The 22,723-nt window shown below is 38.0% G+C and overlaps 1 long non-coding RNA gene across 2 annotated transcripts in view; it reads left to right on the top strand.

Moving 5' to 3' along the window:
- LOC132343506 (uncharacterized) overlaps positions 1-22,723 on the top strand; it is a 463,422-nt gene that overhangs the window by 193,260 nt on the left and 247,439 nt on the right. For both annotated transcript variants that reach the window (XR_009492380.1, XR_009492379.1), the window contains one exon: positions 20,519-20,694. This is a non-coding gene — a long non-coding RNA (uncharacterized lncRNA). The remainder of the gene's footprint in view (positions 1-20,518; positions 20,695-22,723) is intronic.

Genomic DNA, 22,723 nt, shown 5'->3' with positions numbered 1-22,723 from the left:
CAGTGGACCACATTTTGTCAGAACTCTCCACCAAGACCCGTCCGTCTTGGGTGGACCCACACAGCATGGCTTAGTTTCGTTACATAGACAAGGCTGTGGTCTGTGTGATTAGATTGGCTAGTTTCTGTGATTGTGGTTTCAGTCTGTCTGCCCTCTGATGCCCTCTCTCCATGCCTACTGTCTTACTGGGGTTTCACAGAGTGTATTTACTAAGGGGTCATGAAAAAGCTTGGAGAATTCATTTATCACATATATTATCTAGACATACATATTTATTATATATATCTTACAAATTCTAAATGGAATGTAAGTTCTGAGAGGACAGAATGTATCTCAAGTGTCCAGTACTGTATCTTGTGTATAAAAGGCATTCCATGAGTATTTTTGGTTTTGTTTTTTTTTTTAAGTTAATTTATTTATTTTAATTGGAGGCTAATTACTTTACAATTATTGTAGTGGTTTTTGCCATATGTTGACATGAATCAGCCATGGGTGTACATGTGTCCCCCATCCTGAACCTCCCCTCCCATCTCCCTCCCCATCAGGGTCATCCCAGTGCTCCATGAGTATTTTTGTATGAATGACTAAATGAATAATTCATGAATTTTCTAATGCTCAGTCATTATGAATACATTTGGTTTTTAGTGATGATAGTATACATACACATACACATATTTGAGAACTTTGTTTTTGTTCTAATCGCTTCCATTTAGGCTCTGTTTCTCCAGATTATAATTTTTCAATGAAGTATTCATTGCTGATAACATTTTTTCATTATTTCTCTATAGAAATATGGTCACACATCATAAAGAGGAGCAATATGACATTTTTTACTCACGTGGAAAGAGGAATTATCTTGAACTAAGCCAAACATTTAATACCTCTATGTCTTGGATGGTTCTCATGAATCATTCACTATAATTCGGTTGCTTTATTTGTTCTTATATTGGGAAAGGAGAGGAAAGTAACATTTATGGAGAGCCTACTGTGTGATAAGTGCTTGCCATGTATTTACCTATGTCTATTTCATTAACCTCTACAACAACCCAGTGAAGAAGATACTGTTTGTATCCCCGTTTTAGTAGACCAGGTAATTGAGGCTCAAAGGGAAGACATAAGATAATCACAGCTGCCTGAAGCCCCAGCATGCCTCTCAGCCACACTGGACTCAACTCCAGGTCATGCTCACCGCCCCCCATCCATTGCCTCTGCCTCACGCTCATCTTTTTCAGGTCTCCCTTATAGTACACTGCTTTTATTCCTTTATTCAGTTGATAAGGGACTGTTTTCAGTTATTCGACAGGAACGCCAGGCTAAGCCATTTGGTGTTCAGTGAGTGGTTTCATCACTGAGGATTTTGAGCAGAGGACTGGTGTTATCCGGGCGACAGAAAGGAGGATGTATTACAGGCCCTGGGAGCTGGGCATATATTGGGCCAGGTGAGAGATGCCAGGTTGGCAAAATAACACCCCTCCAAATGTCCATATCCCAATCTCTGGAACCTGTGAATATCACCCTACATGGCAGAGGGGCTTTGCAAATGTAATTCATGTTAGGGACCTTAACTACAGGAGAGAGTATCCAGGTGCATCCAGGTGGGCACAATCTAATCACATGAATCCTTGAAAGAAGACAGAGGGGTGACTGCGGAAAAATGAGTAGAGGGATGCAACATGGCTGGCTTTGAAGATGAAGCAAGGGACCCAGGGGCCAAAGTATGCAGACAGCCTCTAGAAACTGGAAAAGACAAGGAAAGGAATTCCTCCGTAGTCTCCAGAAAGGATGTCTGGCCTACTGACTCTTTGACTTGACCAGTAAGGCCTGTGTCCGCAGAATTGTAACATAGTAAATTGGTGTTTTATTTAACCCATCCAAGTTTTTTTACAGCAGCCATCAGTTCAGTTCACTCGCTCATTTGTGTCTGACTCTTTGCGACCCCATGGACTGCAGCATGCCAGATTTCCCTGTCCATTTCCAACTCCCGGGGCTTGCTCAAACTCATGTCCATCAAGTCGATGATGCCATCCAACCATCTCATCCTCTGTCATCCCCTTCTCCTGCCTTCAATCTTTCTCAGCATCAGTGTCTTTTCTAAGGAGTCAGCTTTTTGCATAACTGGCCAAAGTATTGGAGTTTCAGCTTCAGCATCAGTCCTTCCAGTGAATATTCAGGGTTAATTTCCTTTAATACTGACTGGTTTGATCTTGCAGACCAAGGGACTCTCAAGAGTCTTCTCCAACACCACAGTTCAAAAGCATCAATTCTTTAGCATTCAGCTTTCTTTATGGTCCAACTCTCACATCCATCCATACATCCATCCATACTGGAAAAACCATAGATTTGACAAGATGGAGCTTTGCTGGCAAAGTAATGTCTCTACTTTTTAATATGCTGTCTAGGTTGGTCATAGTTTTTCTTCCAAGGAGCAAGTGTCTTTTAATTTCATGGCTGCAATCACCATCTGCAGTGATTTTGGAGCCCTAGAAAGGAAAGTCTGTTACTGTTTCAGTTGTTTCCCATCTATTTGCCACGAAGTGATGCGACCGGATGCCATTATTTTCATCTTTTGAATGTTGAGTTTTAAGCCAGCTTTTTCACTTTCCTCTTTCACTTTCATCAATAAGCTGTTTAGTTCCTCTTTGCTTTCTGCCATAAGGATGGTGTCATCTGCATATCTGAGGTTATTGATACTTCTCCCGGCAATCTTGATTCCAGCTTGTGCTTCATCCAGCTCATCATTTCACATGATATACTCTGCATATAAGTTAAATAAACAGGGTGACAATATACAGCCTTGATGTACTCCTTTCTTGATTTGGAACGAGTCTGTTGTTCCATGTCTGATTCTAACTCTTGCTTCTTGACCTTAATACTGATTTCTCAGGAGGTGGGTAAGATGGTCTGGTATTCCCATCTCTTTAAAAATTTTCCACAGGTTGTTGTGATCCACACAGTCAAAGGCTTTGGCATAGTCAATAAAGTAGAAGTAGATGTTTTTCTGGAAATCTCTTGCTTTTTCAATGATCCAACGGTTGTTGGCCATTTGATTTATGGTTCCTCTGCCTTTTCTAAATCTAGCTTGAACATCTGGAAGTTCTTGGCTCTCATACTATTGAAACCTAGCTTGGAGAATTTTGAGCGTTAATTTGCTAGTGTGTGAGATGAGTGCAATTGTGTGGTAGTTTGAGCATTCTTGGGATTGGAATGAAAACTGACCTTTTCCAGTCCTGTGGCCACTGCTGAGTTTTCCAAATTTGCTGGCATATTGAGTTCAGCACTTGAACAGCATCATCTTTTAGGATTTGAAAATAGCTCAGCTGGAATTCCATCACCTCCACTAGCTTTGTTCATAGTGATACTCCCTAAGGCTCACTTGACCTTGCATTCTGGGATGTCTGGCTCTAGGTGAGTGATCACACCAACATGGTTGTCTGGGTCATTAAGATCTTTTTTGTATACATCTTCTGTGTGCTCTTGCCACGTCTTCTTAATATCCTCTGCTTCTGTTAGGTCTATATTGTGTCCTTTATTGTGCTGATCTTTGCATGAAATTTTGTTTTGGTATCTCCAATTTTCTTGAAGAGATCTCTTTAAGAAGAGCCATAAAGAAGTGTTAATAGTATAAGGAGAGATTTAGACTTTAATTGGGAAGTAGGGCTTTCATGCTTCTGCTCAGAAATCTTTAGCAGCCCCCTTTCTCACCACTTTATATCTCACCTGTCTTACCAAACTCTCCAGGTTCTGTATGACCTGCCCATGTTGTGTATTTCTCAATAATGGCCCCTCCTTGCTCAACTCTGGTCATGCTTCATCAACTGACCATGCTCAGTCTCCTATCTGCATATGATGGTTATATGTAGGCAATGGAATATTACTCAGCCATAAAAAGGAACAAAATTGGGTCATTTGTAGAGATGTGGATGGGTGTACCTAGAGACTTCCATATGGTGTGAAGTAAGTCAGAAAAACAACCATCTTGTATTAATGCGTACATGTGGAATCTGAAAAAAATTGGTATAGATGATCTTTACAAAGCAGAAATAGAGACACATAGAAAACAAATGTATGGATACCCGAAGGGGGAAGCGGGGTGGGATGAATTGGGAGGTTGGGATTGACTTATATACACTACTATGTATGGAATAGATAACTAATGAGGACCTATTGTATAACACGGGAAACTCTTCTCAGTGCTCTGTGGTGACCTTAAATAGGAGGGAAATCCAAAAAAGAGGGCGTGTATGTATAGCTGGTTCGCTTTGCTATACAGTAGAAACTATTTAATAATACAACATTGTAAAGCAACTATACCCCAATAATAAAAAAAAAATACAACATTCTAAAACTGTTAGTTCCTATGCTCCTGGAGGGCACAAGCAGCATCTTGTTTCTCTGCATGCTATAGATGCCCACCACAGTGCTTAGGCTTACCGTAGGCCTGAAGACTAACCTCAGCATGTGGTCAAAGTTTTGCCTCTCGTTATAGACTTTGCCCTCATTTCTGTACTTGTATACTCACCATGAACCTTTTATACAGCCCTCTACAATGGCTGTCGTAAAAGTCTTAGCTTATTGTATCATCTGTTTAACTTCTGACAGTCCTCTAAATTAATTTTACAAAATATTTACCGAGCTCGACCTCCTCCAGATAAATCTTCCCCACGGGTCCGTGACTGCTGCTCTTCAAGTGACTCATTTTATATCATTTCCGTATCACAACAGTCTAACTCCACAAAGCCAGCCTGCTATTTCTTGCTGCTCTCTTCAGCTTTCATTTGATACGGGTGCCATTTGGGGTTTACTGCCCATGGATCCTGGGGTTTCTGTGATAGGCAGGGTGTTTTATAATATACGATACTTTCACTGCCTGCAATCTCAAGATTTGGGGAAGCAGGTTATCTGCTTCGGAAACCTTTGCTTTTCATGGTTCTCAATCTCATCTCTATTTCAAGAAGCATTAACCCTTGGCTCCTCTCTTTGGCTACTTTTTTCAGTTTTAAATGTGCTTCTTCTATTGCCCTGAGGAACCGGTGAGCAAAGGCTTTCCTTTCTTCAGGAAGTCTCTGTCCTTCCCTCTTTTCTGCTTACATCCTGCTGATATTCCTATCAAGTCTGGATCTTTTGTGGGTGAACTTTTCTTCATACCATTGTACTGCGATAATTTTTTGTGCTAGCGTTATACTGGCTGATATTTGCCTAGCTTGAACTTGTTGGAAGAAAGCTGTATAGACAAGATGACTTCTTGCTAAAAATTGAATTCCAAATGTGTCTTAGGAAACCTTTTTTTGGGGAGGTGCAGATTTTAGGACAGACCTTCTTTTCATCTTTCATTGATTTCCTGTGGCTGGGCGAGTTTTACAGAGTTTCAGACTAATACCTGTTTTTGGAAATCAGCATCCATATTTGTGTAGGATTATTTTTAGCTCTACAATGCCTAATAATTCTTCTTCTCTGTATATATGGTAAGTATAGTTATTCTTAAGTCTTATGCCTGGGAAGTTGTATATAGCAGGGCCCTTATAGGAATGTTCCTAAACTTTGATCAGTGTATAAAATTTATTTTTCTGGCACTGAATCATAGAGTTATGCTTTTAGGATATTGTCTGTCAGATTAATCATTTACTTGAGCAGACCATGTAATGCACTCCATTTTGGGATAGAGCTTGTGGCAAATATGCATTTATAAATATAACATGATGTCAACCTAGTGCCAAGGAAAGTAAACCCATTTACTAAAACATTAATTCTTAGTCTCATTAATTCTGAGAGATTGTGGTCAAGGCAGAAAACAGTTCTCAAAGACACAGAATGCTGCAAGGTGACTAAGTGTAGTAAGACAACCATGGATACTTTTATAGAGATGTAAAACATAGCTGTATTGTGATAATTAATACTTTGTGAATATTGCATACTTTTTTATAATGCTATTTTTAGTCTTTTGATAGTTTCAAATATGTAATCGTGGAACTATAAGATGTGAAGACATGCTCTGAACATCAGATCAGATCAGATCAGTCGCTCAGTCGTGTCTGACTCTTTGCGACCCCATGAATCGCAGCACGCCAGGCCTCCCTGTCCATCACCAACTCCCGGAGTTCACTCAGACTCACGTCCATCGAGTCAGTGATGCCATCCAGCCATCTCATCCTCTGTCATCCCCTTCTCCTCCTGCCCCCAATCCCTCCCAGCATCAGGGTCTTTTCCAATGAATCAACTCTTCGCATGAGGTGGCCAAAGTACTGGAGTTTCAGCTTTAGCATCATTCCTTCCAAAGGAATCCGAGGGCTGATCTCCTTCAGAATGGACTGGTTGGATCTCCTTGCAGTCCAAGGGACTCTCAAGAGTCTTCTCCAACACCACAGTTCAAAAGCATCAATTCCTCGGCGCTCAGCCTTCTTCACAGTTCAACTCTCACATCCATACATGACCACAGGAAAAACCATAGCCTTGACTAGACGAACCTTTGTTGGCAAAGGAATGTCTCTGCTTTTGAATATGCTATCTAGGTTGGTCGTAACTTTCCTTCCAAGGAGTAAGCGTCTTTTAATTTCATGGCTGCAGTCACCATCTGCAGTGATTTTGGAGCCCAGAAAAATAAAGTCTGACACTGTTTCCACTGTTTCCCCATCTATTTCCCATGAAGTGGTGGGAACATAGCAGTTTCTAATATGAGCATATTTAAAGGGAAGGAGGCTTTGCTAGGTTGTATATTTTGTGTTAAGGAAGGAGTGTCATTTTACATTTTCAGTTACTCTTCAGGAATTCTATTCTGATTACCCTTTAACTTTTTGAAAACAGGTGGCAATATACTTATAATTATTTCCAAGAATGGTACTAAGACTTTCTTAGGCATTTTCACACTTGTTTTTCCACTCCACAATACTTTGGGCTTTCCTTTATTGAAACTTCCAGAGCTATAGCACTTGTGATATAATATAATTGGTTTTTGAATTTTATTGAGGGCCAGAGTTTCAGAAATGTAACTTTATTTCATTGATTAATTTATTCATTAAATATTTAGTAAGTGCTCATCATTCAAGGCCTGATAGGAAATCTCCAAAAAGCCAAGATAATAAAACACCAGATACCCATATAAATATTAAATAAACAAAGCATCAAAAATCTTTACAATGTTCTTTATAATTTAAATGCTCACCTTATTCAGAATGACAAAACTCCCTCATGGAAACAAGTCTCATGCTGAAAAATCTCTTGCATTTGTCACTTAAAAAAAAAAATCTCCAAGTGAGGTCGTTGCTATGAACTCTCACACTTGATGAGGCAACCAGAAGCAAACCCGTTTGCAGATTATTCCCAAGGAACCAGAGAAAGAATGTTGCCTGGACTTTCATCTGTACATTAGTTTTCTTTCTTTCTTTCTGACCAGAAGGGTGCACTATTGTATTTTATTTACTGCTTTGGGTGGGGGGAGAAAAAGAACACAATGATGTTCTTTATACAACTTAATTTATATATCCTTGTAATTTACTTTTTTTAAAAAAATTTTTATTAGCATTCTAGTTTCCATTCTTGACTTCCTGTATTTTTTTTTAGCCCTTTCTTGGTACCAGTTAGCCAACAGATGGTTCACAGGGGGAATGGTACTGGCTTCTAAAAACCTGACTAAGCAATATTGTTTTACCTTTTCTGGTTTCCTCTCCTCTGAGAGAGGAGTTTATCACCTTTGTTACAGATGGGACTGGTTTGGCAGTAGATGCCTCCAGATGCAGCAGTCTGGAATGTTCCCAACCTTAACATCTGGGGTTCAGTTGGCTCATTCTCAATTTTCTTTCCTGCTTTCCTGGTCTGAGGTTATTGTTGTGAGGGTTAATTACACTCTGGCTCTGATGAGGAAGAGATAGTCATCCTCTACTTGTCATTTAGGTCCTCCAAATTGTTACTATGATAGTAGCTTTTCGTAGGAAAGTGGGTATGTGTTATACTTCCTAACCAGCTCTTTTTTAAAAAACAAATAAACAACATAACAAAAAGAATCCTTTATTCTGTGAGCTTATTGCTAATGAATCACTTTAGATAGACCATGCAAGAAAATAGCACGACACACACATTTTTTTTTTTTTTTTGAAACTTCTTTGGAGATAAAATTTCTGGTCCTCATTGCACAGATATAGAAATTCATGCATGATGTCAGATTTCCAAGCTTGGAATTTACACAGTAGTTTTCTGGCAGTGTATTTTCAGTCCTTGGTGAGCAACATTATCTTGTAGTTCTTCCAAGAATTTTTGCAAGTGTACAGTATCATGATTTTTAGCTAATAATATATGAAAATATGAAGGAATTGCTTTTTAAATAAGGACAAAGAAAATGGTAGTATCAAACCACAGGGATGATGTAGCAATAGGCTACCATAATCTTAACTATAAGATGTAAAGCAGAAAATTAGAAGAAACCATAATCTAGATGAACCATATTGTTGCCTTAGGGTGGTAGTATTAAAGGAGATTTCTTTCTGCTTTTTGACACTTCTGTTGTATTCAAGTTATCTATATGAACAAACGTTAAAATCATCATTTGAAAAGAGAAATAAGAATTACTTTTCCTGCACAAACCAAAATAGTCAAAGCAATTTAATAGAAAGCCTCCCAACATCTCTCGTTACAAATACCACATTTTAACATTTAAAGGCAAAAGTTTAAGAATGTAAATAGTCATATGTATTTATGGATTTAACATTTCAAAACCAGCTTAAATTCACCCATGTCCAATTTCTGTGGGAGGTTTTGCTATGTGCGCGTGGATATTGATTTGACACCTGAAGTTACCATTTTCACAGTAGCCTCTGTCTTTGTTCAGTATTCTGTAACTACAGCTAAAGGGCTGACACTTATCTGACTACAGTTCAATACCATAGCAGATGTGACTTTTTTTTTTCTCTCTTTTAGAAACTTTTGGTCAACTCTTGGACTAAATTAACCCAATCAACTGATGACCCTGCAACATGTAAGCCCAACTCAAGGAACCGAAAATATTTGAATCTAATGCTAATCAACCAGTCTTTTTATTTTAATTTTTAAAAGATTTTTTTTTTTTTTGGCTGTGGTGTGTCTTCATTGCCTTGTGCAGGCTTTCTCTAGTAGAAGTGAGTGGGGGGCACTCTTCACTGCGATGTGCGGGCTTCTTACTGCGGTGGCTTCTCCTGTTGCAGAGCTTGGGCTCTAGGTGTGAGGGCTTAGTGGTTGCAGTGCGAGGGCTCAGTGGTTGCAGCTCACCGGCCCCAGAGCACAGGCTCGGTAGTTGTGTCACTCAGGGCTTTGTTGCTGGGTGGCATGTGGGATCTTCCTGGATCAGGGATCGAACTTGTGTGCCTTTCATTGCAAGGCGAATTCTTAATCACTGGACCGCTGGAAACCCCAGAGTCTCTAACACTCTTGATTCTGTTTGTTTCTATTATTATTATTTTATTTTATTTTTTTTTAGGGTAAATGCGAGAGGTTTAAGTGTCTACAGTTAGACAAGAGCAGCAATCCCTATTACTGGATGGTTGCCACCAGGTAGGCAGAGGGTAGAAGTTTGATTTTCACAGTATGTGGACCTACTAAGTAGGGGTTTCTCAACTGGGACTAGGGTGAGGTGAGGAAGGCATTTGTCTCACTCTGGTCCCCAACCTGTGGATAACTCTGAGAAAAGTTAACTTTTTTTTTTTTTGCCATGAAAATATGATTTTAGTTCATAGCATGTGCTTATGTTTAAATACCAAAATAGATTGTAAAAACAACTAACTCATCTAACCTGGAAGCTGATTTTTACAACATTAGCAATTCAGGACACAGCCAAAGGTCTCCAGGGCCACTCAATTCACTGTGACCTAGGTCAGGCATCTTTCTCTATAGGGATAACCCCTCATGCTGTATTATGTTATTTGGCACGTGGATCTATGTACATAGTTTGAATATCCTTAAGACTTTTATATGTGTTAATGGGTTGGTGGTTGGTGTTCATGCTGTATTGGAAATATAACCATGGCCTCTAAGTCACAGGAGTAAAAATTCAAAATGATGGAATTGTATACATTTAACACCATATTTTTTCTATATTGCTACATTGTATTTCATATGAAACTCCAGATCAGATCAGATCAGTCGCTCAGTCGTGTCCAACTCTTTGCGACCCCATGAATTGCAGCACGCCAGGCCTCCCTGTCCATCACCAACTCCCGGAGTTCACTCAGACTCACGTCCATCGAGTCAGTGATGCCATCCAGCCATCTCATCCTCTGTCGTCCCCTTCTCCTCCTGCCCCCAATCCCTCCCAGCATCAGAGTCTTTTCCAATGAGTCAACTCTTCAGATGAGGTGGACAAAGTACTGGAGTTTCAGCTTTTGCATCATTCCTTCCAAAGAAATCCCAGGGCTGATCTCCTTCAGAATGGACTGGTTGGATCTCCTTGCAGTCCAAGGGTCTCTCAAGAGTCTTCTCCAACACCACAGTTCAAAAGCATCAATTATTCGGCATTCAGCCTTCTTCACAGTCCAACTCTCACATCCATACATGACCACAGGAAAAACCATAGCCTAGACTAGACGAACCTTTGTTGGCAAAGGAATGTCTCTGCTTTTGAACAGGCTATCTAGGTTGGTCATAACTTTCCTTCCAAGGAGTAAGCGTCTTTTAATTTCATGTCTGCACTCACCATCTGCAGTGATTTTGGAGCCCAGAAAAATAAAGTCTGACACTGTTTCCACTGTTTCCCCATCTATTTCCCATGAAGTGATGGGACCAGATGCCATGATCTTCGTTTTCTGAATGTTGAGCTTTAAGGCAACTTTTTCACTCTCCACTTTCACTTTCATCAAGAGGCTTTTGAGTTCCTCTTCATTTTCTGCCATAAGGGTGGTGTCATCTGCATATCTGAGGTTATTGATATTTCTCCTGGCAATCTTGATTCCAGCTTGTGTTTCTTCCAGTCCAGCGTTTCTCATGATGTACTCTGCATAGAAGTTAAATAAACAGGGTGACAATATACAGCCTTGACGTACTCCTTTTCCTATTTGGAACCAGTCTGTTGTTCCTTGTCCAGTTCTAACTGTTGCTTCCTGACCTGCATACAAATTTCTCAAGAGGCAGGTCAGGTGGTCTGGTATTCCCATCTCTTTCAGAATTTTCCACAGTTGATTGTGATCCACACAGTCAAAGGCTTTGGCATAGTCAATAAAGCAGAAATAGATGTTTTTCTGGAATTCTCTTGCTTTTTCCATGACCTAGCGGATGTTGGCAATTTGATCTCTGGTTCCTCTGCCTTTTCTAAAACCAGCTTGAACATCAGGAAGTTCACGGTTCACATATTGCTGAAGCCTGGCTTGGAGAATTTTGAGCATTACTTTACTAGCGTGTGAGATGAGTGCAATTGTGTGGTCGTTTGAGCATTCTTTGGCATTGCCTTTCTTTGGGATTGGAATGAAAACTGACCTTTTCCATCCTGTGGCCACTGCTGAGTTTTCCAAATTTGCTGGCATATTGAGTTCAGCACTTGAACAGCATCATCTTTCAGGATTTGGAATAGCTCAACTGGAATTCTATCACCTCCACTAGCTTTGTTCATAGTGATGCTTTCTAAGGCCCACTTGACTTCACATTCCAGGATGTCTGGCTCTAGGTCAGTGATCACACCATCGTGATTATCTGGGTCGTGAAGATCTTTTTTGTACAGTTCTTCTGTGCATTCTTGCCATCTCTTCTTAATATCTTCTGCTTCTGTCAGGTCCATACCATTTCTGTCCTTTATCGAGCTCATCTTTGCATGAAATGTTCCTTTGGTATCTCTGATTTTCTTGAAGAGATCTCTAGACTTTCCCATTCTGTTGTTTTCCTCTATTTCTTTGCATTGATCACTGAAGAAGGCTTTCTAATCTCTTCTTGCTATTCTTTGGAACTCTGCATTCAGATGTTTATATCTTTCCTTTTCTCCTTTGATTTTCACTTCTCTTCTTTTCACAGCTATTTGTAAGGCCTCCCCAGACAGTCATTTTGCTTTTTTGTATTTCTTTTCCATGGGGATGGTCTTGATCCCTGTCTCCTGTACAATGTCACGAACCTCATTCCATAGTTCATCAGGCACTCTATCAGATCTAGGCCCTTAAATCTATTTCTCACTTCCACTGTATAATCATAAGGAATTTGATTTAGGTCATACCTGAATGAAACTCCAATGTACCATTAATATATGTGCATTTAACTAGAAAATAATTTACATAACTGAACTTGTCACCAGTTTTTAGCTCTAACAAGTTTGAGGGGTATGAAGTTCTTCCAGTGAAGGCAGTGTGGCAGTATTTCTCCCCATCTTTTCTTGGAGGTGGGAGTACAGTAGGCATATGAGACTCTAGGGAAATATGTTTGGATTAAAAAAATAAATGGCACACACCCTTCTTTACTCTAAGTTGAAAATCCTGAGAACAAAGCACTATGGTACCTCATCTAAAATATATCATTTTTATTATTCCTGTGTACCTAGCTTATCATTACCTGATAGCAAGCAAAGAGCAGCTGTACTTGTTCTTGTGTATTTCCTACTCCATTTTACAAACATTATGAGATGATTATCTTAGCCATTTTTTAGCCTCATAGCCTTACCTCCAAACTTTGCACACAATTGATACTTGATAAATATTTTAAAAATTATACTTGAGATATATAAATTAGTTAGAAGTTTACCAGAATAAAGAAAAATCTTTTGAATTTTAAAGGTATGTGAGGTATGAATTCAAGTGTGTATCAATAGGTGTGGAGTTGAGAGATTACAGGATGTTTTTGAGACTGGTGGTATAGGGAACTAGAGATGGGAACATCATCAGCAAAGTAGTTAGAACAGTGATGGGGATCCAGAAGCCAGTCATTCCAGTCTTCTCATGGTATTGTCTTTGTGATGTGTTTTGCCCCAAGCATTTCTTTTCAGCTTATATGTGTCTTTATATTTAAAGTGCATTTTCTATAGGCCATATATATTTGGTTCTTTTTTCTTTGCGAACCATTCTGACTCTCTTTCCTTTTAAATTGGAGGGCTCAGTCAATTAATGTCATGAAGTAATTGGGATTAGATCTACCATTTCATGATTTGCTTTTTCAACTTGTTCACTTTATTTTTTGTAACTCTCTTCCTTTTTTCTGACCTTTTGGGGAATATTTCAAAGATTTTTCCTTTAAAATTTCCTATTGACTTTTTAAAAAATGAAGTAGAGCTGATGTAATTATCATGTTAGCTTCAGGTGCACAATATATATTTCAGCATTTAAATACATTGTACAATGACCACTACAGTACGTCTACTATTTGTCACCGGCCAAAATTATTGAAGTGTTACTGACTGTATTCTTTATTCTGTATATTACCTCTCTGTAACTTACTTGTTTTGTAACTGGAGTTTGTACCTTTTAATCCCTTTCCTCTATTTTGTCCACCCCTCTCCCTTCCTCCCCTCTAGCAACCATCAGTTTGTTCTCTTATCTGTGAGTCTATTTCTAATTTTGTTTTTTATGTTCAACATATAAGTGCAATCATATGATACTTATCTTTCTCTGACTTATTTCACATAGCATAATGTCCTGTAGATCCATTCATGTTTTTGTAAATGGCAAGATTTCATTCTTTTTTATGGTTGATAATCCATTTATCTTGTTTATCCATTCATCTATCTATGGACACTTAAATTGTTTATTCATCTTGGCTATTATAAATAATGCTGCAGTGAACAAAAATGGTTAAGAACCACCTGCTAATGCAAGAGACATAAGAGATGTGGGTTCGATCCCTGGGTCAGGAAAATCCCCTGGAGGAGGACACGGCAACCTGCTCCAATATTCTTGCCTGGAGAATCCCATGGGCAGAGTCATAGGCTACAGTCCATAGGGTTGCACAGAGTTGGGCATAACTGAAATGACTCAGCACAAGTGCACACACGAACATAGCGTTGTGTATATCTTCTCAAATTAGTGTTTTTCTTTTCATAAGTAACCAGTATTGAAATTGCTGGATCAGATAGTATTCTATTTTTAATTTTTTTTTTAATTTTATTTTACTTTTAAACTTTACATAATTGTATTAGTTTTGCCAAATATTTTTAATTTTTTAAGGACTTCGTACTGTTTCCACAGTGGCTGTACCAATTTATATTCTACCAGCTGTGCACAAGAGTTCCCTTTTCTCCACATCCTTGCCAATACGTGTTATTGTCTTTTTGATGACAGTCATTCTGATGGGTGTGACGTTACATATCACCATGGTTTCTTGTTTTTGTGTGTGTGTGTGTGTCTGTGCTGCATGTCTTGTGGAATTTTAGTTCCCCTGAGTCAGACACGACTGAAGCAACTTAGCAGCAGCAGCAGCAGCAGCAGCAGGGATTGAACCTGAGCCCTCAGCAGTGAGAGTACAGTGTCTTAACCACTGGACTGCCAGGGAATGCACCTAATCATGGTTTTGATTTACATTTCCCTGATGGTTAGTGATGTTAAGCCTCTTTTCATGTATCTATCGGCCATGTGTCTCTCTTTGGAAAAATATTTATTTGGGTCATTGGCCAATAATGTAGATGGGTAGAGTCAACACTGGCACCTGCCTGTCCCAGACCAGCGAAGTAGAGGTGAGTAAAAAAATTTGGTGGCTACTACTCCCTTAGTATCTAGAGAAAGTTCCAACAGATCCCTACCCCTTTGGTACATGACCTAAAATTAGTCAATGAGTCTCCTTCAGGTATGACTCAGGTGCTTTTCAAACTGCCGCCTCTGTGCTGGGACTTAGAATCAGTGATGTATATAGAACAGTCTTTTGGAATTTTTGCACATATTTTTCAAGAGTGGAGTCTCAGTGTTCTAAAGTCCTCTGGCTCTCCCTGGTATAAGCTCCATTGATTTTCAAAGCCAGACATTATGGAGACATTGTCTTCCTGGTATAAGTGCGTGATGTATTGGGTTGGTGAAAAAGTTCATTTGGAATTAGGGTGTTACAGAAAAACCTGAATGAACTTTTTGCCCAACACAATACCTTGTTCCTCAGGGAGAACGTCTGAGGCTGTGATAGCCCTGTTGTCTGTGTGTGGCCTTTCGAGGGTCCTGGCCAGACTGCCCCTCTGCCCCTCCTCCCCATCTCAGTGAGGCTTTTTCCTTTTGTCCTTAGTTGCGAAAATCTTTTCTGCTAGTCTTCAGGTCTTCTCAGAGATAGTTACTCTGTGTGTAGTTGTAGTTCTGGTATGTGGGTGGGAGAAGATGATCCCAGGAACTTCCTGCTCAACCAGCTTGTCCCCTTCCTCCCCAGATAGTATCAACTTTTCTCCTGTTGATTTTTTTTTTCTTTCTTTCTTTTTTAAATTTTATTTTATTTTTAAACTTTACAATATTGTATTAGTACAATATTGTATTAGTTTTGCCAAATATTGAAATGAATCCACTACAGGTATACATGTGTTCCCCATCCTGAACCCTCCTCCCTCCTCCCTCCCCATACCCTCCCTCTGGGTCGTCCCAGTGCACCAGCCCCAAGCATCCAGTATCGTGCATCGAACCTGGATGGCAACTCGTTTCATACATGATATTATACATGTTTCAATGCCATTCTCCCAAATCTTCCCACCCTCTCCCTCTCCAACAGAGTCCATAAGACTGTTCTATACATCAGTGTCTCTTTTGCGTCTTGTACACAGGGTTATTGTTACCATCTTTCTAAATTCCATATATATGCGTTAGTATACTGTATTGGTGTTTTTCTTTCTGGCTTACTTCACTCTGTATAATAGACTCCAGTTTCATCCACCTCATTAGAACTGATTCAAATGTATTCTTTTTAATGGCTGAGTAATACTCCATTGTGTAAATGTATCATAGCTTTCTTATCCATTCATCTGCTGATGGACATCTAGGTTGCTTCCAGGGCCTGTTGATTTTTAACTACACTTCCTTGTGTTATTATTTCAGTGGCCAGCTTTGGGAATTGCATTAAAAATCCTTAACTTTTCATAGTCTACCTACAGTTAACATCATGATGCTTCATGTAAAATACAGAAAACTTGAAACTCTCCATCCCTCATCTTTTATGCTTCATGCTTTTAAATATGTATTTTTATGAGTTGGGACTACATATGTGATGGGACCCATAAAATAATGTTTTGGTTTTTTGCTTTAAACATTTTTATGGTTTATTTAAAAAAGAGTAGAAAAGCAAAAAGCAAAGAAAATCTTTTTCATATGCTTATACATGTAACGTTTCTGATGCTTTTTCTTTTTTGGAAAATATAACTTTTCATCTGACATTATTCTCCTTAAGCTTAAGAAATTTTGCGAGAATTTACAGTAATGGAAATCGGACAGTAAGAGTTTTTCTTTTTCTTTTATCTGAAAGTATCTCTATTTTATCTTCATTTTTGGATATTTTTGCTGGATATAGAATTTTGGCTTAACAGGTTTTGTTTTCCTTTTTCTCCCCAGCACTTTAAAATTATTGTTCCACTTTGTTTTCTGGCCTGTGTGGTTTCTTATGGGAAGTCAGCTATTAATAATGTAATTCATTTTTCCTCTCTATATAATATGACTTTTTCTCTTGCCTATAAGATGTGCAGTTTAACTTTAGTTTTTGAAAGCTTAACTACAACAAACCTCAATATAGCCTTCTTTGTTTTCACTCTGATTGGTATTCATTTAGCATATTGTATCTATAAATTCTGCTAGTCATGAAACTGAGAAATTTTAAGCCATTATTTTTTAAATTTCTTTCTGCTTTATTTTCTCTCTCCTTTCTTATGATTTCGTTCACATATAGCTAAGATTGTTTGATTTTATCTAGCATGTCTTTTAGGTTCTGTTCTTTGTTTTCAGATTTTTTTCCCCTCTATTATTCTTTCCATTGGACAATTTCTACTGATTTGTTTTCAAGTTTACATATGCTTTCCTCTGTCATCTCCATTTGATTGTCAATTGAATCAATTGAATACTTTGTTTCAGATACTGTATTTTTCAGCTCTCAGTTTTCCACTTGGTTCTTTTAATTTTTCTATTTTTCTGATTTCCTTTATTTTTTGTGAGCGCATTTTATCTTGCTTCATTTAGACTAATTATAATAACCATCTAAAAATTCTTGTCTAAAATTGTAATTAAAAAGGATACTTTCACGCCTATGATCACAGTAACACTATTCACAATAGCCAAGTCATAGAAACAACCTAAATGTCCATGGACAGATGAGTGGGTAAAGATGATGTGGTACATGTATACAACAGAATAGTACTCAGCCATAAAAAGAATGAAATCATGCCAATGACCCAGATAACCACGATGGTGTGATCACTCACTAGAGCCAGACATCCTGGAGTGCAAAGTCAAGTGGGCCTTAGGAAGCACCACTACAAACAAAGCTAGTGGAAGTGATGGAATTCCAGCTGAGCTATTTCAGTTCCTAAGAGATGATACTGTTAAAGTGCTACAGTTAATATGCCAGCAAATTTGGAAAACTGAGCAGTGGCTCAGTGAAAATGGTCAGTTTTCATTCCACTCCCACAGAAAGGAAGTACTAGAGAATATTCAAACTATAGTACAATTGCATTTACTTCCCATGCTAGCAAGGTTATGCCTTTTCTGAATTTTCATTATTATAAATAATTCTTTTAGATAAATATCCATGTTCATATGATTGTGTAAGTTAAGTATTAATTGAAATAATTATTTTATTAGAATAAATCTCTAGGAATGATTTTTTTCATTAAAGATACATACATTTCAAACTGTGTTGTTAGAGAAGACTATTGAGAGTCCCTTGGACTAGAGATCAAACTAGTCAATCTTAAACGAAATCAATCCTGAATATTCATTGGAGGGACTGATGCTGAAACTGAAGCTCCAATACTTTGGCTACCTGATGCAAACAGCCAACTCACTAGAAAAGACCCTGATGATGGGAAAGATTGAAGGAAGGAGGAGAAGGGGATGACAGAGGATGAGATGGTTGGATGGCATCACCTACTCAATGGATATAAGCTTGAGCAAGCTCTGGGAGATGGTAAAGGACAGGGAGGCCTGGCATGCTGCAGTCTGTGGGGGTCACAAAGAGTCGGATATGACTGAGTGACTGAACAACAATACACATTTTAAAGGACTTAAATAGTTTAGCAAATTATCCTCCATAAAATTTTACTTATTTATTCTAGCACAGTGTTTATAGTAGACTGAATAATAGTCCCCAAAGGTGTCAAGTCCTAATCCCTGGAACCCATAGTAACACTACATTTGGTAAAGTGGTCTTTGCAAATGTGATTAAATAAAGGTCCTGAGGTGGAGAGATTGTCCCAAATCATTCAGGTGGACCATAAATGCAATCACAGGTGTTGGAAACCTTCTTGCAAAGGCATTTTTGTGTAATGTTCTTATTAGGGGAGATTCTGAGGTATAGGATTGCTAAGACAAAGGCTTTAGATATTTTTGTATTTTTTTAAAAATCAATAATGGCTCAAATTTTATTGGTTCAATCATTCAACTTTTTAAAAATTGATTGAAATATAGTTGATTTACAAGGTATTTTACTTTATATAAGTGCTGCTAGACTGTTTTTTAAAAAGCTACCGATTAATATATTCATCAATAATGAGAAATAAATCCATTTTCCTCTCATCTTTGCCTTTTCACTAGATAGAAAATAACATTTTATTGATTATTGTTTTCTCTTATTTTGAATGAGGTTTAGCATCTTTTTATATGTTTGTGGCCTTTTGAGTTTGCTCTGCATAAACTATCTTTCTATATTTCTTGCCCATTTTTCTATTGGGATATTTATATTTTCCTATTAATTTAGAAAGATCTCTATGTGTTATAGATATTAATCTTCCATTTCTCATTTCTGTTGCCAATATATCCTCACATCCCTCTGTATATTTTTGTGGACTCTGCTTATGTTATCTTTTTGCATAAAAATGTTTAACAGTTATCTATGGTGCAGGTTCACCTATCCTTCTATTGTTAGTCGCTCGGTCATGCCCAACTCTTTGCAACCCCGTGGACTGTAGCCCACAAGGCTGCTCTGTCCATGGGATTCTCCAGGCAAGAATACTGGAGTGAGTAGCCATTCCTTTCTCAAGGGGATCTTCTGGACCCAGTCTGCTGCATTGCAGGAGGACTCTTTAGTGTCTCAGCCACCAGGGTAGCCCACATTTTTTTGGCCATCCTGTGTGGCTTGTGGGATATTAGTTCCTCACCAGGGATTGAACCTGTGCCCTTGGCAGTGAGAGCACAGAGCCTTAAACCCTTGACTGACAAGGAATTCCTCCATCCTTTTATTATCTCTGGGTTTTCTGTCTCTATTTTTAACCCTCTAGATTAAATATGTAGTCTCCTAGATTTATTGCATTTTATATTTTTGTATTTTAGTTTTTATATGAATCTTATTTTTATTTAAGTTGCAATAAATAAAGAGAGAAGTCCTCCTGAATTTTCTTCCTGATGTGTAGCCAGTTAGGTCTGTACCATTTAAACCTTCCATTCTTTCCTTGCAAAATTGAAATAATTTCTGATATGTGTTTCAGTTCAGTTCAGTCACTCAGTCATGTCCGACTCTTTGCAACCCCATGAATCGCAGCATACCAGGCCTCCCTGTCCATCACCATCTCCTGGAGTTCACTCAAACTCACATCCATCGAGTTGGTGATGCCATCCAGCCATCTCATCCTCTGTTGTCCCCTTCTCCTCCTGCCCCCAATCCCTCCCAGCATCAGAGTCTTTTCAGTGAGTCAACTCTTCCCATGAGGTGGCCAAAGTACTGGAGTTTCAGCTTTAGCATCATTCCTTCCAAAGAAATCCCAGGGCTGATCTCCTTCAGAATGGACTGGTTGGATCTCCTTGCAGTCCAAGGGACTCTCAAGAGTCTTCTCCATCACCACAGTTCAAAAGCATCAATTCTTCGGCACTCAGCCATCTTCACAGTCCAACTCTCACATCCATACATGACCACTGGAAAAACCATAGCCTTGACTAGACGGACCTTTGTTGGCAAAGGAATGTCTCTGCTTTTGAATATGCTATCTAGGTTGGTCATAACTTTTCTTTCAAGGAGTAAGCGTCTTTAATTTAAACCTCTCTAAATATACAGAGATCAGGTTGTGGATGCTCTCTCTGTTACACTAATCTCCCAGTGAATATTTCAGTGCTGCTATGATACTATTTTGATTTTGATAGAGCAGAAGTAAGCTCTAACATGTGGTCAGACATGTCATCTCTTCTTCATATTTTTCTTAGTTTCTTTTGGACTTTTAAAAAAAAATTTCTTTCAAGATTTAAAAAAAATAATTATTTCGTTCCCTTAGGTCTTAATTGAGGCACTGGAGAACTTCGTTAGGTCATTTGGGATCTTTCTTTGTGGCACAGGGGCTCCAGAGCACGCAGGCGTGATAGTTGTGGCTTGGGCTTAGTTGCTCCACAGCATTTGGGATCTTAGTTCCTCCACCAAGATCAAACACATGCCCTCTGCATTGCAATGTGGACTGTTAACCACTGGACCACCAGAGAAGTCCCTGAACTTTTTTTTTCCTTCTTAGGTCTAAAGGAGAAGAGGGCGTAGAGGATAAGATGGTTGGATAGCATCACTGACTCAATAAACTTGTGTGAGCGAATTCTGGGAGACAGTGAAGGAACGGAAAGCCTGGCGTGCTATAGTCCATGGGGTCGCAAAGTGTCAGACTCCACTGAGCGACTGAACAACAACAAACTTAAGGTAAGTGAATCTAGTTTAAAAAGCCCTCTCATCTCAGTTTCAATTGCATTCAATTTATATATTAATTTTTGGAGTTTGTTGGTAGTTCTGTCTTCCCATTCAAGCACATGATTCTCCATTTATTCAGAGATATTGCCTTCAGTGTAATTTACATGAAAGCAAGTTCTTTGCTAAATGTTTCATTAATTTTAGTAGTAGTTTACTAGGCTTTCTTAGGTTTTTAAGGTATACAATCCTATAATCAACCAAAACAGGTATCATTTCCTTTTTCCCCATATTTATATCTATTATTTTATTTTCTTGCTGTGTTGTATTCTTTTAAATCTTCAAGTTAATATTAAATACTAAATATAATAACAGGCAGTTCAGTCTAGCTACCGACTTTAATTAAAGTGGGTTTAGTGTTGCATAATTTAGGATAATATTTTTCAGTCACTGAAAAATAACCTTTATTATGATTTAGCTTTTGTGTTACTAATGGCAGCTTAATTTTATCTTGGGGTCTTTTAGTAAATATTGGTATGATCATGGTGTTTTCCCCCTTTAATTTAATGGTGTAATGAATTATAGTTACAGATTTTTTTAATATTCATCCACTGTTGCATTCCTAGTATATACCTTAGTGGCTTACATATTATTGTTAGCCTTAGGTTCCAGTGTTGAATTCAGTTGCTAATATGTTCTTTTACATTTTCGCCTTTACTTATGTGTTATATTGGTTTGCAGTTTTCTATTTAGAATTGCACTCAGTTATTTGATAACATGAACTGAGGAAACATTCTTTTGGAAATAGTCTTTATCCTATGATCTGTAATGGTTTCTACCACCCTGGAATAAATTCTTCTATATCTAGTTATGCTTAGCTGTGAACCTGTCTAGTCCTGGTAACTTTTCAATATCATTTTAATTGTAAATTTGATTTCCTTTATGATTTTTTTGCTATGATGTTATTTCATACCTTCAAATAAAGGCATTTTATGTTGCTTGCATACATTTTTCTGTGTCTAATAGATTTGGAGTATAAAGAGTTCTCTTTTTCATTGCTTTCTAGATAATTTTTATCTTACTTTTGATTTCTTTTTAGACTTAAGAGTTATATATAGGTGTGTGCATCTTAATTTCCACATGATGAATATTACTTTAATCTCTCCTTCATAATGTATTTCCAGTAGTATTTGGTTTTGGTCAGAGAAGGTAGCTTGCACAAATTCTAATTTTAAAACATCCATTAAAAATATTTTATAAGGGACTTCCCTGGTGATCCAATGGTTAAGAATTTGCGTTTCCACTGCAGGGGGCACAGGTTCGATCCCGGATCAGGGAACTAAGATCCCACATGCTCATGCAACGTGGCCAAATTTTTTATTGTTGTTGTTGTTCTTAAAGATTTTGTTAATCAAGTGGCATCAAATTTTGTGAATGCAGATATTTATTCATCAAATATTTATGAAACTCAGCTTCATTACAGGCTCTTTTCTTGGTCTGGAAATATAGTAGTGACCAGCACAGATAAATCTATATCTATATCTATATCTATATATATGTTTTGCTTTGTAAAGTTTACATTTTAGTGAAATGACAATGTTCCGTTGAGAAATGCATACAAACCAATTTATTTATTGTTTCATTCAATTCCTCTGTATTCATGATTGTTTTTTTTTTTTTTATCAGATATGTTTAACTGTTAAAGGTTTCCACTATTAGTCTTGTTTATCAAACTCCGCTTCATTTGTCATATTTTTGATATTTTTTCTAGATGCTTTTTTTTATGTTGATAGCTTTATAACTGTTGAATCCCTTCATTAGCTGTACCTTTGATAGCTACAGTTTATCCTCTATATTAAATTACTGTCCTTTAATACTTATATTTCTGCCACTGCTGTTGTTTGCTTACATTGCTCTAACATAAAGGGGTTTTCAACACTAACTGTTTTATTTTGGTTGAATGAGTACAGTTGGATTTGGCTTTTTACCCTAAAAGGACAGTCTGTCTCTCTTTTAATGTGAAAATTCAGCTTTATCACACCTA

The sequence above is a fragment of the Bos taurus genome, chromosome 22, assembly GCF_002263795.3.
Source record: "Bos taurus isolate L1 Dominette 01449 registration number 42190680 breed Hereford chromosome 22, ARS-UCD2.0, whole genome shotgun sequence".
Taxonomy (NCBI): domain Eukaryota; kingdom Metazoa; phylum Chordata; class Mammalia; order Artiodactyla; family Bovidae; genus Bos; species Bos taurus.
Note: the sequence above shows the minus strand (reverse complement) of the source record. Positions and strands in the feature narration are given on the sequence as shown.